The sequence below is a fragment of the Equus asinus genome, chromosome 5 (assembly GCF_041296235.1).
Source record: "Equus asinus isolate D_3611 breed Donkey chromosome 5, EquAss-T2T_v2, whole genome shotgun sequence".
Lineage (NCBI taxonomy): Eukaryota > Metazoa > Chordata > Mammalia > Perissodactyla > Equidae > Equus > Equus asinus.
In genome coordinates, this window is record NC_091794.1 from 85,593,013 (window position 1) to 85,607,027 (window position 14,015).

Consider the following 14,015-nt stretch of genomic DNA (forward strand, 5'->3'; position numbering starts at 1 on the left):
CACGAAAGGGAGGGGGAGCGGCTCGTTCATTCATTCAACAAATATAACTGGGCACCTGTGAGGTGCTGGTTCTCAGCGTTCGTGGGAGAGGTCGGGAGAGCAATTAGGTTGGAATTGAAATGTGTGCACAAAGAGCAGAGACCTGAACCTGAATAGTGAACTTGGAGCCCCAAGTTCAGCTGCTCTTGTTCCCTCTTGATCAGCAGAGCAAGGAAGAATCCTTGCCTTGACAGGGAAGTGGGGACAGGGAGAGAAGCCAAAAGTGGAAGTGGGAAATCAACTTGGAGACGTCTGCAGCAGCCTGACGAATGAGCCTTCAGTGCCAACTCAGCAGAAGTCCCCGTGCCCGTGGCTGGCGCCAGCTACCTCTGCAGACAGTGATGGAGGCCTTTGCGCTCTGACCAGCTGGGTGAGACTGCGTGTGTGCTGAAGGTGGCAAGAGGAGATGACTGGGCGGGGGGGGGGGGGGGGGGGTGGGGGCGGGAGTAAGAGGAGAGGGTGGGAGCAAAGGTTCCCCTCAGGTGGCGGCAGCGAAATGAAGGCAGGGCTTGCGTGCGTTCGGGTGCCCAGTGTGCAGTGTCCAGGGAGAGCGCCAGGCTGCAGGTGAGGAGACCTGGCGTCTGCTTCCAGCTGTGCTGCTCCAGTGTTTTGGGGTGGGCCCAACGAGCAGCCAGAGGGAAGTCAGGGGGTTCAGCTCCTGGGCAGGGGTGGAAGCATCCAGAAAAGCTGGCGGAGATGCGAGGCAGGCACATTACACACGGCTGAGCACACCTCCGGCACGATGAAGCTCTTGATCTCCATCCCTTCTCAGCCAGGCCTGGTCAGGCCAGAGTCAGGGACCCGGTAAGCCAGCAGAAAGGGCCGAGGAAGGCCGGGCAGATGGGGGATGAGATGTGGCAAACCCCAAAAAACAGGGTGAAATGGATCTTTCTCCAAATGACGCTGTTTAGATGGCCTGTAGATGAGGCAGGAGCTCGCTCTGATGCTGGAAGAGGCTTGGGCCCATTTTCCTGAAATGATTTATTTGGATTGAGGAGGGTGTGGCGGTGACCTGGGGAGAAGGACCACGACTCATGGCTCCAGGAGAGGAGAGGAGGAGGAGAGAAAGAAAGGCCTTGGAGGGCCACAACTGGAGTGGGGGGCACTATTCAGGGCAGCCCGCACTAAGGTTGTGGGGCCCTGGGCCCCTTTTGGGTCAAGGATTGAGGGCTGAGTTTGGCAGTTCTTGTTTAGATGTTAGAAAAACGGCCTCAGACACTCTACCCCCAGGTGGGTGGCAGAACCGTGAAGGTGGAAGGGATCGTGAAGAATTTGGAGAAAGACCACAATATGCTATCATTTATGCCCATTCAATTGGGAAGAACCAAGAGGTGTGATGGTGCCACGTGAGGAAGAGGATGTGGATCGACACGGCTTCAGACATTGCTAGAAGAAATACAGATTGGCACAACTACCCTTGAAAACGGTTTGACCCTGTCTTGTAAATTTGAACAATTGGAATACCCTCTGCCGCAGCAATTCCACTTCTGGGTATATCGGCGCAGAAACCCTGGCCCCTGTGCCCCGGGAGACACATACACAGAGGCTCGGAGCAGCAGTATTCATAAAAGTGAACATGAAGACACGGAAATCTGGAAACTACCCAAGTGTCCAATGCTGGAAGAATGGCTCCATAAACTGCGGTAAAGCTCACACTACAGAATGATACAGAGCAATGAAAAATGAATGAACTGCTGCTACACACAGTGACTCGGATAAAACCTGGTAACATAACATAGGGTGAGAGAGCAGGTCTCGAAAGACGACATACCACCGATGCCTTGTGCGTGAAGATCAGAAGGAAGGCAGAGCCCATGGGAGTTGTTTCAGTGTGCACCATGGGAAAGCTGAGGGAGGGGGCCAGAGAGGGAGAAATGGAAGGAGGGAGGGAGGAAAGAAAGAGGGGAGAGAGAGAGGGGCGGGGAGAGAGGGAAAGGGAGAGAGAGGGAAGAAAAGAAAGACAGTAGGAAGGAAGGATGGAAGGAAGGAAGGGAGGGAGGGAGGAAGAAAAAGGAGAGAAAGGAACTCATTGTGGCAATTATCTGAAAGGAGAGGGCAGGACCAGAGGATTAGGGAGCGGCAGACAGGGAGATGTAAGTTCTACGTTGTGGGTTGAGTGGTGGGTTCATGGTTGGTTGTTACATTATTAAACCAAAACTAAAAAATAACTCAATCAACAAAAGAGGGTCGTGACGAAACAGAGGGTGTCACAAACAAAAGTTTCTAATAGGATTCTGTGCTCTGAGGGACAAAAGAAGCGTGGAACCCCTTGGAGGTCCCTTTTAAGAGCTTCCTCCAGCCGTCCCAATGTCCCTTTTCTGCTGTGACCTCCCTCCTACCATCACCCCATCACTTCCTCTGGGCATCTCTCTGCGCTCAGCCTGGAGGGGCCACTGAGGAGCAGGATCATGGACAGGGGACCCCTGGGAGGAGGGGCTGTCAGAGTCACTGCTGCATTCCTCGACCCCAGCATGGGGACCGCTGCTGGGCACTTGGCCAGAGCGGAGGAGAAATGGCTACTTCTGGGTCTGACGTGGGTCCTTGCCCTCCTCATGCTCTTGGAAACTTCCTGACCTCCCTTGCTGCACCCTTCTGCCCATGATGGGGTCGGGGGGAACTTACTGTCAAAGATCTGCAGGCTCAGAAGCCATAGAACGCCCCCTGCTCTCCTGGTTCCTGGCCCAGCCACTTCACTGGCTCCTCTTCTGTTCATTCATCCATTTAAATATATTTCCTGAGGTCCTACTGTGTGCCAGGCTCTGTCCTAGATGCTCAGAACACAGCAGTGAACAGAAGGAACATTCTTGCTCTGTGGCACTTGTCTTCCTGGTGGGAGGAGGACAAGCAGGGGGACACAGTAACAAGATAAATAAGAAAACGACCTCGGGTGGTATATAGGGAGTGACAAGTGTTGTGGGATGAGGGTAAACAGCAGGCTGCCGTTTAGAAGATGACGTTTGAGTAAAGATCTGAAAGAGGTGAGAGAGCAAGCTGTGGGGATATAGGAGGAGGAGCCTTCCAGGCAGCGGTGATGGCCAGTGCAAAGGCCCTGTGGTGGGCGTGCCTGGATGGAGGGGAACTGGGGAGAGGAGGAGGAGGTGATGTAAAGGGTAAGGCAGGGGACAGGTAAGGAGGCTAAGGTGACACCCCAGCAGGAATCAGTGATGACCTGGGCCAGGCTGGTGATGGTGGAGGTGGTGAGAAGGGTTCAGGTTCTGGGTGCTCTTTGAAGGTGGAGCTGACAGGGTGACTGACAGATTGGATGTGAGGTGTGAACGAGGGGTCAATGATGACACCAGGTTTCTGTCCTGAGCCCCTGGAAGGATGGTGTTGCTATACACCGAGATGGCAAAGCTGTGGTGCCCCAAGTCTGGGAAGGAGGAAGAGTTCTGTTTTGGATGTGTTAAGGCGAGATGACCGGGATGTCCAAGTCCACAGTCAGTGGGCAGCAAAAGGGATAAGCATGGAGGGATCCTGGGGCTTCAGGAGAAACCAGGGATCGTTTGCTGGGCATCCTGATTTCTCAGTGCCCACGACAGAGCCTGACCCACAGGCAGCATTGAATGAGTGAATGAATGAATGCATGCACAAAGAACGAGAGTGTGTCAGCTTGCTGGTCTGCCCCGATGCCTACGTACGATCAAAGTGGAGGACGGAAGAAATGCGTGCCATGACTATAAGCGCACTTTCCAAAGGGTCTTCTAGAGACAGTGGCCATCCCCCATTTGAGGTCTGCTGCAGGGGACTGGCATGCGGGTGGAAATTGACGAAAGGGACATCTGGGGCCAGAGGCAGAGGACAGTTGGGTTCAGGGTGCCTGTGCTGACACCACACTCCCCTGCAGCTGCTCCTCGGCCTCAGGGAGGAGAGCGAGAGCTCTGCAGAGGCCTGGCTTCTGGGCAAAGACAGCGCCCCATTCCCCAGCGGTCTCCTGGGGTCGCCCTGCCCTCTCTTTCTGGTTTGGTCCAATCCACCAAGTTCTTTAAAGTCATGGAACCGTCTAATGAACCCTCCCCCGGAGTTGGGAGAGGAGGGGAGAGAATCGCCAGGGGCACAGGACCCCAGGCTCCACAGAGCCCAGTTGGAGGATGGCGGTGTCCCCAGTGTGGGTCAGGGACTGGTTGCATTCAGCGACACACATTCCCAGGATGCGCCCCGGAAACTCTGAGTCCATAGGTCTTTACTAACGGGTAAGCCCTCAGCCTGGGGTTTCCAGGTTGCCACTCCTGTTCCCTGAGGTCTGGGATTTGCCCAATGGTTTCACCCTTTCCCAGCCTCAGTTTCCTCCTCCTGCAGAAATGTGAATTCTGCAAGTACCTTGTTTGTAAATGAGGATTCGTCAGGACAAAGCACGGAAAGCTGTGCCTGTTCTCTATTGTGACTATCACAAGGCTTCTCCAAGCTAGCCAGGTCTGGGGACACGTAGCTGGGAGGTCACCACCACCCTGAGGACACCATTGTCGCTGGATTCCATTGAGCATTTCCACCATCCACCCGCTCTGTGTTCACGCACGCTCTGGGCAGCTGCGACCGTCTGCCTCTCTCCTCACCCTACCCTCCCGCGCTCCCTCCCCGCCTCTCACCTGCCCCCTCTCAGCTCCCACCCCCAGCCCTGGAGAGGGATGCGGCCTCTCTGCACAGCATCACTTGCGAGACTAGCAGGTGCTATGGGGACAATGGACTTCAAGCAAGTCCCCCCCTTCCCGCAGCCTCTCAGAGATTGGGGGCAGCTTCTGAAGATGCTGTTTTTGGCCCAGGCACCACCAGCCCAAACAAAAGCGTTTTCTATGGCTGCTGGGATGGGGCAATTGTTTTCATTTAGCAAACGTTTGCTGCCAGCGCTAGTGTTTTCTCTTGGAAGCCAATGTTTGGTTGAGAAGACAATGCCAAGCTAAATATTTTCTCTGCATAAAAATCCCTTTAATTTTTTAATGATTTGGCAAACGTCCCCTTCCTCCCTCCCCTCGCCCTTCTGTTCCTCTCTTCCCCTCGCTCTGTCTCTGGCTGGGTCTCTGCGACACCCAACGTCTGGGCAGGAAAGGTTGGGTGGATCACACAAATGTCTCCAGACCTATGGTTGTGGGCTCTGTGCAGGCACACGTCTGGTGCATGTGTTAACATCGTGTTTTTGGATGTATTATCTGGATATTTGAGGATGATGTAGACATGACTTTTCAGCCCTGCCCTACCCTAGTTCCACTCTAGCTGCTTACATTAGACCCCTGGTTCAGAGAGGCCAGCCAGACAGTGACGAGGGGCCCCTATGCCTCCAGCCGGGGCCAGGGCGTCACACTAGTTCTCCATCACTCTAGGGTCAACCAGCCCCTCTTGCTTCCCGAGCACCCCTCAAGGAGGATGCCCCCATCTTATTCTCTGTGCCAAGGTCCGAGGGTGCTCAGAGCTTTGGGTCCCCAAATTCCCTAGATCCAGGGAGATCTCCCTGCCCTGTGCTGCACCGTGCCTGCTTCCTGAGAGCACCAGGCCTTGGGGCTGGACCACTCGCTCCCACCTCCATCATGGTGCCGCCCTTCTGAAGCTGCCCCCCCATCACACTGCCTGGGGCCAGGCCTCCTCCCCACCCACGTTGGAGGTTAATGGATTCCTGGAAGACCTCCATGTGGACTTGGCCCAGGTCTCCCTTTGGAAACTTGAATCTCCATGCCACTGCTTAGAGGGTGCAGCAAATCTGGGCGGGACTTGCAGAATGAACGGATAAGTGGATAAATCAATGAATGGATGGGTGGATGAGTTAGTGAATACGTGAATGAGTGACTGACTGTGTGAGACACCAAGTGAATAAAGGAACTCATCCCTGCATCTGTGCCCAAGGGGACGGTGTGCTCGCTGACATTGGAAGTGAGTCCGATAAATGGGAAATTGTGCGGAACGAGTCTCCACGGAGCGCTTCACTGGTAAAGGGCGATTGTGACTATTCCTGGTCAACGATGACAGCTCCACCGTCTGCAGGAGGAGCACCAGCTTTGGACCTGGGCTGTCCATCTGGGCTGGATTCCCGGCTTTGTCATTTCTTGGCTTGTGACCTCAAGCAAGTTGCTTTACTTCTCTGAGCCTCGGTTTCCTCATCCGTAAAATGGCATGAATGGGTACCTATCTTCTGGGCTGTTTGGAGAATTGGGGGTGAACATAAGAGACTTGCTAATTGTTAATGCTGAGCTCCCTAAAGGAGGATGAGGTTTCAGGTCACTGGAAAAGATGACCTTTGGGGTAGCTGAACATCGCCTGGCAACACAGTGGGCAAAGGCCACCTTTGGGCTCCACAGGAACATCTCCCCTCTCTGTGGAAGGACATTGGGTACAAGGACCTCGGCAGGAACATGGACATCCCCAGAGGACACCGCCAGACTCCTCTGGCCTTCCCATCCCTGTCCTAGCTCTGGTGAATGGTTTTGCTTTCTTTTAAAAAATTAGTTCATAGACTTTATTTTTTAGAGAAGTTTTAGATCTACAGGAAATTGAACTGAAACTACTTACAGTTCCCACAGTACTTGCCCACTCTGCCCCATTTGTCCCTATTATTAACATCTTGTGTTCACGTGGCACATTTGTTACAATTGCTGAGCCAGTCTGGATACATTAGCGCTAACTGAAGTCCATAGTTTACATTAGGGCTCGCTCTCGGATTTGTAGCTCTGTAGGTTTTGACAAATGTGAAATGACACACGTCTACTCTGACAGTATCATACAGAATAGTTTCACCGCCTTAAAACCCCATGCTTCCTCCTTCTCTCCTCGAACCCCTGTCAACCGCTGAGCTCGCCACTGTCTCTATAGTCCTGCCTTTTCCAGAATGTCATGTAGTTGAAGTCCTATAATATGCAAGCTTTTCAGATGGGCTTCTCTGACTCAGCAATATACATTGTAAGGTTCCTCCATGTCTTTTTGTGGCTTGACAGCTCATTTCTTTTTTTTTTTTTTTTAAATATTGGCACCTGAGCTAACATTGGTTGCCAATCCTTTTTTTTCCTTCTCCCCAAAGCCCCCCAGTACATAGTTGTATATTTTAGTTGTAGGTCCTTCCAGTTGTGGCATGTGGGACGCCGCCTCAGCATGGCTTGCTGAGCAGTGCCATGTCCACGCCCAGGATCCGAACCAGCGAAACCCTGGGCCACTGAAGTGCAGCACACGAACTTAACCACTCGGCCACGGGGCCGGCCCCATCTCATTTCTTTTCATCACTGAATACTGTTCTATTGTATGGGTGTACCACAGTTTGTTTATCCATTCACCTATTGAAGGACATCTTTGTTGCTTCCAGTTATTGGCAATTATGAATTAGGCTGCCACAAACTCGTGTGCAGGCTTTTGTGTGGACGTAAGTTTTCAACTTATTTGGGTAAATACCAAGGAGCAAGACGGCTGGACTGCATGGTCAGAGTGTGTTAGCTTTGTGAGAAACTGCCGGACTGTCTTCCAAACTGTCCGTCCCATTTGCATTCCCACCAGCCATGGGTGAGACTTCCTGTCGCTCCACATCCCCAGCACACTTGGTGTTGTCAGCGTGTTAGATTTTGGTCATTTTATGTGGTGCGTGAGTGGCATCTCATTCTTGTTTTACCTTGCATTTCCTGATCACAGAGGATGTGTAGCACCTTTTCCTATGCTTATTTGCCATCCGTATGTCTTCTCTGGTGAGCTCTTTTGCCCATTTTAAAATTATTTTTGTTTTCTTACTGTTGAGTTTTAAGGGTTCTTTGTATATTTGAGATATCAGTCCTTCAACAGATATGTGTTTTGGAAATATTTCCTCCCAATCTCTGGTTTGTCTTTTCATTCTCTTAATGGTTCTGCTTTTTTTTCTTCCCCTGGTAAATGTTTGGCATCTCATAGCCCAGGCCAGGGTGGCTGGATTCAGGAAAAGTCCTTCTTGGTGTGAAAGAGGGGGCTTCCTAGGAAGCATCACTACTGAATAGCGGGGGCAGACCAGGGGGAATGTTTCCGGGGGCTGAGCATATTCATCGCCAAGGCCAACAACTGCTGTGACCCAGAGACCCGGCAATGATGTAGTCAGGACACCACTGAGGAGGGACTTACTGGCTGTGGCCTTGGCAATGTTATGTAACCTGTGTGCCTGTTTCCTCATCTGTATGATAGACAGATAGCATCTGCCTCAAGGCTTGGAATAGGGCCTAGCACACAGTGAGCAATATATGAATGCGAGCTATTAGGGTAGACTGAATTACGGTCCCCAACTATTTGCTCCCTCTCCTTGCAAGAGGACTATACAACCTCTCCCCATTGACTTTGGGCTTGGCCATGCGACTTGCTTTGACCAGTGGAATGTAGGTGGTGGGACAGTGTGCTCGTTCCCAGCTTTTAAGAGCATCTTACGCTTGTTCTCTTTCTCCCGCCTCCTGCTGAATATGAGAACAGCACATTCTGGGGAATGGTTGTTTCTTCAGCCCGGGACCTGGGACGAAAAGACACATGGAGCCCAGCCGAATCTGGCCAAGTGCAGGTGAGCTGCAGCCCTCGGGAACTGAGAACAAGAAATAAATGCTCATGAGTGTAAGCCACAAGATATGGGCGTTGCTGTTACTGCAGCGAAAGCTGACAAATGAAGCTGTCGTTACTGTCTTTATCCCCGTTTTATAGATGAGGAAACTGAGGTTGCGAGACGTTAAGTTACCTGCTCATGGTTACAGAGTAACTAAGGGGTGCAGATGGAGTTCAAACTCAGAATCATCCACTCATTCAACAATCAGTGGCAGGCACTGAAAAGAGAGAGAGGGCCCTGCTCTCACGGAGCTTAGATTCAAGTGGACAGAAATAGAGAAATACAAGTCAACTGGTAAATAAACAAGATTTCAGGCAGTCATAAGTGAAGGATATAAAATGGGGTGACATGATCATGACTGGGGAGAGGTGGGGGGCTGGCTTGGAAAGGATAGTCAGAGACGATCCCCCAGGGCAGTAACATCTGCATAAAGATGCCAAGGATGAGAAGGAGCCAGCCATGGAAGGAGACAGGAAAGGAGCGTGGCAAACAGAGGGAACAGTAGATGCAAAGGCCCAGGGGCCAGAACAGACACGGTATTCCAGGATCGGAAAGGGGCCCATTGTGGTTGGAGGAAATGAGAGGCAGAGAGTGGGAGATAAGAGCGCAGAGGGAGGAAGGTAACATGTGGCTTTGTCATCTATGCTACATAAGGGGTCTGGAATTTATTCTGAGCGCATGGAGGATTTTAAGCAGAGGAGAGATGTATCTGGATTTCTATTTCAGAATTATCATTATTTTGTCTGGAGAAGGATTTCAGGAGGGTCGCTGGAGAGATGGCTGTAGTGATGGATGGAAAGGGGGGCTGGGTCCCCGGGGTGGCCAGGGTGGAAAAATGCAAAGCAAACTGACGGGATATCCTTCAGAGGGAGAGACCACAAATTCACTGGAGCTTTGGGGATGAAAGTGAGATAAAGAGATGACTCAAGGATGACCTATATGTGACCTTGGGTGGGGGGGGGGTCCCAGCCTCCGAGGTGGGGAAAGCTGGAGTTGGGATCGGTGTGGGGAGAAGGCAAGAGTTCTGTGTCAGGCGCTCACCTTGAGAGACCTGTGAGCCCTCCGGGGGCTGTTAAGCAGGCAATAGGCTGTCCCGGGCTGGAGGCACAGGTGTGGGGATCACCGGTGCACAGGTATGATTTAAAGGGACAGGATGCAATCACCTAAGGAGCGAGGAAGAGGGCAGAGGGTTGAGTTCGGGGCACTGTGGCAGCTGGCAGTCAGTCGGAGTTAGAAGACCCAATAAAACAGTCTGAGAAGGAGGAGCCTGCAGGTGCCTCTGTGCCATTCCAGGGGTGGACCCATTATTAAAGAAGATCTGTGACTCTAGAAGGCTGAGACCACATGGTGCCATACGGTAGCCACCAGCCACATGTGGCGACTGAGCCCTCGAAATGTGGCCGGTCCACGTTGACGTGCGCTGTAATTATAAAACACACACCAGACTCCAAAGACTTAGTATGAAAACCACAATGGAGAATATCTCATTAGTAATTTTATATTGATTACATGTTGCAATGATAATATTTCAGATATATTGGGTAAAATAAAAGTAGTGATAAAACCAATTTTACCTGTTTCTTTCTACTTTTAAAACTGTAGTGACTAGAAAATCTAAAATTACTCCGGGACTCACATTTGTGGTTCACACTGTATTGCTTTGGGACAGCAAGAGAAGGACCACAATAGAGTGTCACCCCCACATAATGACGTAACTGCTGAAGCACTACCCAGAGCTGTCCCCTAGGGTCCCTGGGGTTCCCCATCCAAGAAGAAGTGTCAAATTTCTCTGCAGAGACTCCCCTGACAAGTTCTCACTCCAGCCCATCCAGACCTGTTTTTGCCTAGAAACTGCATGCAGTTTCCATTAGAAAAAAAAATACACACAACATGAAACTAAAGAAAGGAGCAAAATTTCCCTAAAGCACTGCCAAGCAACTGTTCCATTTTCCACAACGCCCTGCAGTTTCTTTAAACACGAAGACGTTTGCCACATGGTCAATGAAATCATTTGGGAAAGTATCAAAAGACCATACGTGGCTTTGGGAAGTTTGGGAGCCGTGCGATTTCCCCGTTCCCCATAATGGTCTCGGAACTATGGACTGTCTTCCCACTCAGAGCTCCCCTGAGCGTGGTCCTTGAGATCACAGACCTGTGAATCCACAGCCCCGCCGGATCCTACCGCTGCCCCTGCCTCTGCAGGTCTGTGCGGGCCCTGGGGGCACCTTGGGGCTCTGAGCAATTATAATTTCTCCTTCATGAGGGTATTTGAACTTAGCAGGGTCAGGCAGTGGAGGGAAAGTGTCATCTGTCCCTGCCTGCCCACTGCCCAGATGGGGTAGCACCATGCCCTGGGCCCAGTAAACCAGGTGGACCCTCAGGAGAGCGAGACAAAGAACTTAGAGCTGCACAGAGCCCAAAGAGAGAGCCTGGAGACAGAGAGACAGAGAGAACAGCAAATGCAGAGCAAGGGGAAGGCCTTGGGTACCCAGGACAGGCAGGCCTGAAGGAAGCTCAGAGGAAGAGAGTGCATTCATTCAGCCATTTATTCATTCATTCATTCCCTTATGAATGAAGACATATGAAGACATAACTGAGTACGTTACAGGTGCTGAGCACTGTGCTAAGTGTGGGTACCATGATGGTGAGTGCAACAGATGTGGAGTCTGCCCTCATGGGCTTACAGACCATGGGAAGACATGAAACCACAAACATGTGAATGCGTTTGTAACAAAAACTGCAGGTGCTGTGAAGGACAGGAATATGACCCTGTAAAATCCCCACCAGACATTTGAGCTAAGTGAGGAGACCAGGAAAGTCTTCCTTGAGGAAATGACATTTGAGCCGAGACTTGAAGAGTAAGTGGGGGTTAAGTGCACAAAAGGGAAACTGAGTATGCTGAGCCGAGGAAATGGCATGTGCAAAGGTCCTGTGGCAGAGGCAGCAGAGTGAATTTCAGGAAAAGAGAGCAGTGTGGTTAGAGCAGAAAACAGCTAAGGAAATCTTGGTAGGAGATGAGTCTGGAGAGGAAGGCGGGGGCAGACCACATGGAGCCTCTTGGAGACTTCAGAGTCAGGTCAAGAAGTAGAGTTGAGACTGAAGCCAGGGGCTAGAAGAGCAGGAGACTTGTCCATTGCCAAGGAGAGCAGGTGCATGGTGATGCGTGGTGGAGGCAGCAATAGAGGATGGTACTGAACCATAAGTGGGTCGCACCTGGTCGAACCAGATCTGGGTTCACACCCTTGAGATAATTTTTACTCTGTGTGGGTATCATGAAGATTAAATGGAATAATACTTGGGACGCGCATAGCAGAGCAGTGGCACGTGAGGGAATGAACACATTATAAAGCTATTATTAGTCTCTCATTAATATTGTGGAGATGGGATGAGACACCGAAACAGGGAGTCCTACAGCAGACCTGGGCCTTAGGGACAGAAAGGCGTTGGCCCACGCAGGACCAGGCTTGGTGAGAGGCAAGCAGGCGTCAGGGGCGGCGTCCGGGGCAGGGCACTGCCAGGCCTCCCCAGGTCCTGCCAGCACAGTCCAGGGACCACGGTTCCCATCTCTCCTCCCACCTACCAGCAGGCAGGCGGGCACTAGTGGTTGGGCTGTTGGCTGGTCCTTCCCATGAGGGAGGTGAACAGAGGGGGCATCCTGGGCCTCCGGCTGGTGTCTCCCTCCCTCTGACTCAGACCTCAGCTTTGTTGCTTGAGTTAAAGAAAGGAGACCCTTGTCCCCATGCGGTGCGCCTGACGCCAGCTTCTGAGGTCTGCTCTGTGGAATGCAGCCACCCTTGCTGGCGCCTTCTGGGCGGAGCCTTCAAGGCAGCCTGGGGGATCAGCATCAAAGGGCCAGAGACTCGGGGGGGACCCACAGGGTTTAGGGGATTTTAGGCTGCTCACAGATCCCAAACTTTGAATCTGCCTCTAAAAATAACTTTTTTCCATTTCAAAGGTTTGGGGTTGTTTTTTAAAGTGCTGCCTATGGTCTGAAGAAATCCAGACAAAAGCACTGGGGGATTTGGAAGGTAATTAATACACGCAATATTTAATTGGTTTTCTTAATTATAAAAATAACGTAGGCCCAACCCGGAAATTTGTAAAGCACAGAAAAAAAAATTTTTTAATTGCCCTATACTCACTATCCACAGATACTCACTGTTAATAGTATTAATGTAGAATATATATTTTTTGAGCTTGTTACAATATATACCAGCCACTGCATCGAAGTTTTCATCCATGATCTCATTTTGTCCTCACAACCACCCTACGAGGTAGTACTATGATTATTCCGATTTCACAGATGAGGAAAGCGAGGCTTAGAGCGGCTACGAAGTTTGTTCAAAGTGATTCACACCAGGTGAGAAGCAGCAGCTGGAATCCAAACCCAGGCCTGTGTGACCCTGAGCCCACCCAGATGACCTGCACACAGCCTCCTGCTTGGGTCGCATCCTCAGATTCTTCCTTTTGATGAGGACATATGCATCCAGACTCAGGTTTATACTCACAATGACCTATGACCCAGACTGTTTGGCAGCCCACCGTTTTCACTTTGCAACATATCATGTGTATTTCCTCAATTCAACATACACTCTTCTGCAACACTATTTTTAACATCTGCAGAGTATCCTGCCGTTTAGACTAATATGGGTTCTCAAACATTAGTTCCAGCATCATCTGGGAACTTGTTGCAAATGCAAACTCTCAGGCCCCACCCCAGATCGACTGCATCAGATATTCTGTGGGTGGAGCCCAGGAATCTGTGTTTTAACGAGCCTCCGGAGAGTCTGATGCAGCTAAAGGTTAAGAATGGCTCCTTTAGATGTCGTGTTATTTTTCTGAACTAATCCCCCATAACTAGTCCATTTTGATTGTTTCCAGGTTTCGGCCATCAAAAAACAAGGCAAACTGAGCATCCTCATTTGTGCATATGTGAAGATCAAGAAAATGGTTTTAAAATAAAACAGGTGTTGAAACCCAATCCAAACAATGTAAATTAATGTGTTATTTTTAAAAAGGAAACTAAAGAAAAGCAAGAGAGGTTTTGGTCAGACCTAAGGAAGCACTTTCTTTTCTGGCAGGACCACCTGGCGGGAGGGGTGTCTTTGGAGCACTTGAAGCCACCTGTGGGGAGAGCTGAGCGCAGTGGGCAGCCGGGGATGGCCCCCAGCACTGCTGATGAGCTGCAGGCCTTTGCTCACGGTTTCTGGGCTTTGGAGGATAATAGCTGAGATGTTTATTATTAAAGAGACAGCTGCTGTCTGGGCCCACCCAGCAGGGGGAGGGCAGAGGGGCTCCGGAGCTGCTGAGATGGATCTAGAGGGCAGGCCGGCCACTCGCCTCCCAGCTGGAGATTTCATTAAGCCGGGGGCCTGCTGAGCCCGCTCTGCCCCACGCCTCATGGCCGCCCGCCCTGCCAAGCTGCAAGGCTGTTAGTCTGACGCTGAGCCCAGATCTCTGA

The 14,015-nt window shown here is 51.2% G+C and overlaps 1 long non-coding RNA gene across 2 annotated transcripts; it reads left to right on the forward strand.

The window, feature by feature from the left end:
• The first annotated feature begins 329 nt into the window (after window positions 1-329).
• LOC139045448 (uncharacterized) lies at window positions 330-13,541 on the forward strand. 2 transcript variants are annotated; one of them, XR_011503770.1, is made up of 5 exons: window positions 330-409; window positions 8,431-8,515; window positions 12,510-12,582; window positions 12,858-12,914; window positions 13,436-13,541. It is a non-coding gene; the product is annotated as an uncharacterized lncRNA (long non-coding RNA). The 2 variants fall into 2 exon arrangements; XR_011503771.1 differs by having other exon boundaries at window positions 331-409; window positions 12,858-13,050; window positions 13,436-13,535.
• The last annotated feature ends 474 nt before the right edge of the window (window positions 13,542-14,015 follow it).